Here is a 4,251-nt window from a genome sequence, read left to right as displayed (position 1 = left end):
TAATAGTGGATCAATGACACAAGGAAAACGCCTGAAACAAACATGTAGACTATGGAGAGGAAAATCATGTAGATGAGAAAATTAAGGTTTAGCAATGGTTATGACAAAGGCAATACCATAACAACTCATATAACTCAAGTAAAGTAGAGAAAGATGACCAATTGATAGAATCAAAACCAAAACAAAGGAGATATATTTACTTTTCTTTTCTTTTACTTATAGGTGATAATAAGAGAAAGAAATCTGTCAAAAAAAAAAAAAAAAAGAAAAAAGAAAAGTTCCAGGAAAAAACTACACAGAAAATCAGCAATAGGTAGATATATTTCAGTGAAGTTACAAAGCTTTGAAATATTGAGACAAAATAAAAGCTATCAGGGCAAGAAAAAGCATGCCAATGACACAGGTAGTAAAATTGATTATATTTAAAGTTAGGAAATAGTGAAGCCATGTATATGTAGTTTTTGAGCAATAAAATGTGTATTTCCAAGAAATTAATAATTTATCCAACTTAAAATTCATAGGAAAATATTCTAATGTGTTTAGTGCCTCAGGTAATACAGGTGGAACTCATAAGGATTTCTCGGAAATAATAAAGAACTCAATAAAGACATAGAATCTGACTTGTTTGTTTTATACATAATGTAAAGGATGTTTCAGGATTCTAAGAGATGGGGTTTCTGTTTGTAGTGTTTTAAACAGACCACTTGTTTCATCTCCATGTAATGCTAATTAGATGTTATTAGCACTGCTTTTAGCCCTCTATCATAGGAGAGATTTTCCAAGTATTCATAGCAACCAAATTATCAGAGCTAACTTTAATAAATAGGTAGACAAAGAGGTAGTAGACAATCTCTCAAGGTAAGTCTGGGAGCTTGTTTCAAATTGGTAAGTTTTTTGATACATTCTTATCATAATTCTTGAGATAGAAATGGCAGATCCTAGGCATCACATACTTCCATGAACATTTGGAATCGATTTATTAGTGACATCCTATCACAAATTGACTATCTCCTTTGCAAGATTAAGTGGAACATCCTACTCTACAATCCTACTACACACACACACACACACACACACACATTTTTAACCAGAATTTTGACATTATTATTAGTTTTCCTTGTTACACAATTATTTGTGTATTTTAATTAATATGTATAATTTATTAATCCTATATTTTCCTCAAGGATAAGAAATTAAAAGTCATTGTTTAAATAGCAAGTGATAAGAGATAGATGCCCATGGCCACAAAATGGAATTTGCCCAACTATTTCCAGAAAAACTCACACATTTGATATCTAGACTTTTTTTTCTGAGCTCATCCATAAATATCAAACCATCTACTTGAAATCTCCACCTACATTTCACAAAGATACCTCAAATTAAACAAGTCAAACTAGAGCTATCACCTTGTTTTAAATCTTCCCCACTTCCAATGTTCAGTCTAAATAAATGGCACCATCATTTACCCAGTTGCTCAAGTTTGAAACTTGTGAGTCACACATGATTTCTTCTACTCCATCAGCCCCAAATCTCACAAATCTGCTTAATGGGGTCCATCTCTATTGGCACAACCATGTCCAGGTCACCATCATTCACAATTTATTGGTAATCTTCAAACATCCATTTGCTAGCAGCATCTTTCCTCCTTCAATCCAGTCTCTACAATGCAGAGAGAATAAACTTCAAAAAAAATATGATAATGGAATTTCTCTATTAAAAATGAGGCCATGGCTTCTCATTGTTCCCAGAACAAAAGACAACTTGTTTCAGATGGTAGAAGACACTGCTTGAACAGGCCCAGCTACCTTTCCAGGAATATATTGTATTACTCTGTGAATGTCATCTTCATTCCAATGTGGGGATTTTACAATTTTTTAAAATGCTCACCATTCTAATTTTGCATCTTAGCCAAAGATATTGTGTGTTCAAAATGCTATTTTATCCTATATCTATTCTATTCATTTTTTTTTTTTCTCAGCTCAAGTATTTTTCTCTGAGGCGTCACAAAATAGGCCCTTCCTTTCATATATGGGTAGGTATACTTGTTATGAGTTCTGTACTTGAAACTCTTTGATAATAATTTGAATACCTGAAAATATTTTTAAGCTGAAAACGTTTGCTTTTCACCATGGTACATAACATGGGATATGCCTGTTTTTTCTTTTTTCTTTTTTTTAAATAACCACTGAATTCTTACCTTTAGCATGTTATCAAAAATTAATATTTCCATGATTAGTATTGAATTTGATTGAGTATATTTTAATATTCTGAAACTTCATACCTGATCATTATGTGAAAAGTTGTACAATCTCTTAATTTCTAATTCAAGACTTTACAGATCTGCTGGTTTCATAATGTCATTTACAAAGTTCATATAATACTAAATTCATATTATGTAAATACTTTGATTATTGTACAAGCTGTTGACAGGTCAAACTATGTTCTGTATTCAGTTTTTAAAGCAACAGCAATTACTTGTATTTTTGCTAATGTTTATGATAGAAAATTCTAAAAGATAGGGCACCTGGGTTGGTTCAGTCTGTTAAGCATATGCCTTTGGCTCAGGTCATGATTCCAGGCTCCTGGGATTGAGCCTTGCATTGTCCCCCTGCTCAAAAGAGAGTCTGCTTCTCCCTCTCCCTATGCCCCTTCCCCGCCTCATGCTCACTCTCTTGCATTCTCTTTCAAATAAATACATAAAATCTCAAGAAAAACAACATTTTTAAAGATAGAAATGTGCAGAGGGGGAGATAAGACCTACCTATGTCCTCTTCTCAGATATAAACACTATTAATATTTTGCTTTACATATATCAGCCACAGATTTCATCTGTGTACTTGTGTATTCTCACTGTGCACTTGAGTGGGAGGTGATATTTCATAACCTTTAAAAAAATTGTTGTTGTAATTTAATTACTCATTACAATAAACATTTTCATAGTGTGATTCCATCCAGCATGGCAGTTCTCTAGAACAGATCATTTATCTCTGTCCAACTTCTATATCACTAAGTGTGCCACCACCCCATGGAAGATTTGATGGACATGGACACGAACCCCTTGAGGCCCTAGAACTATCTTTTCTGTTGGGAACTAAGGGCTGACAGAGATGATCATTTTAAGGTGGATAATGATGAAAATGAACACCTTTAAGATGGGTCAGTTTGGCAGCTGGTACAAAGGGTGAATTGCACACTGTTGAATCAGAGGCAATGAATTAGGAAGGGAGTCCAATTAGAGTCACACTGGCAACTTTGAAAATGTCTGAACAGTTTTCCTTGGAGGCTTTGAAATAATTCCACCTCTGATCTTAGGTTGAAAGGCCCCTGCATATTAGTGGACTGCACTTAGTAGCTATGGAAGAAGATGTGGAGTCAGCAGATGAAGAGGAAAAGGATGTGAAATTCCTTAGTTTATCTGGAAAGCTTTCTGCCCCTGGAAGTGGTAGCGAGGTTCCACAGATAGAAAGTAAAACTTGCTGCTAATGAAGATGATATGAAGAAGATGATGATGATGATGATGATTTTGATGATGAGGAAGTTGAAGGAAAATCTTCAGTAAAGAAATCTATAGGAGATCCTCCAGCCAAAAATGCACGAAAATCAAACTACAATGGAAAAGACTCAAAACCATCAACACCAAGATCAAAAGGTCATGAATCCTTCAAAAAACAGGAAAAGACTCCCAAAACACTGAAAGGACAGAGTTCTATAGAAGACATTGAAGCAAAAATACAAGTCAGTGTAGAAAAAGGTGGTTTTCTTCCCAAAGTGGAAGCCAAGTCTGTCAATTATGCGAAGAATTGCTTTCAGATGACTGACCAAGAGCCTTTTCAAGATCCCTGGCACTGGAAGAAGTCTCTTTAAGAAAATAGTTTTAACAGTTTATTAAAATTTGTCTTCATATCTGTAACAGTTGATATCTGGCTGTTCTTTTTAAAATGCAGAGTGAGAACTTTTCCTACCATGTCTGATAAGTGTTGTCCAGGTTCCATTGCCAAGAATGTGTTGTACAAAATGCCTGTTTAGTTTTAAAAATGGAACTCCTCCACTCTTTTTTTGGTTTTAAGTATGTATGGAATGTTATGATAGGACATAGTAGTAGTGGTGGTCAGACAAATGGAAATGGTGGGGACACATAAATTTACTTGTGAAATAAACTCAGTATTTAATAAAGTTACAAAAACGTGTGATTTAATAGACTCTTCTAAAATACACATATGGACACATGGTGCTTTGTATGGGCAATTGTAT

At 34.3% G+C, this 4,251-nt stretch overlaps 1 pseudogene; it reads left to right on the top strand.

Annotated features, from left to right (window-relative positions):
- Positions 1-3,025: 3,025 nt before the first annotated feature.
- Positions 3,026-3,872, top strand: LOC111158323 (annotated as a pseudogene).
- Positions 3,873-4,251: the final 379 nt, after the last annotated feature.

This window comes from Enhydra lutris, unplaced genomic scaffold, assembly GCF_002288905.1.
Source record: "Enhydra lutris kenyoni isolate GAN:26980312 unplaced genomic scaffold, ASM228890v2 scaffoldscaffold58, whole genome shotgun sequence".
In the NCBI taxonomy this organism is placed as follows: Eukaryota; Metazoa; Chordata; class Mammalia; order Carnivora; family Mustelidae; genus Enhydra; species Enhydra lutris.
Note: the sequence above shows the minus strand (reverse complement) of the source record. Positions and strands in the feature narration are given on the sequence as shown.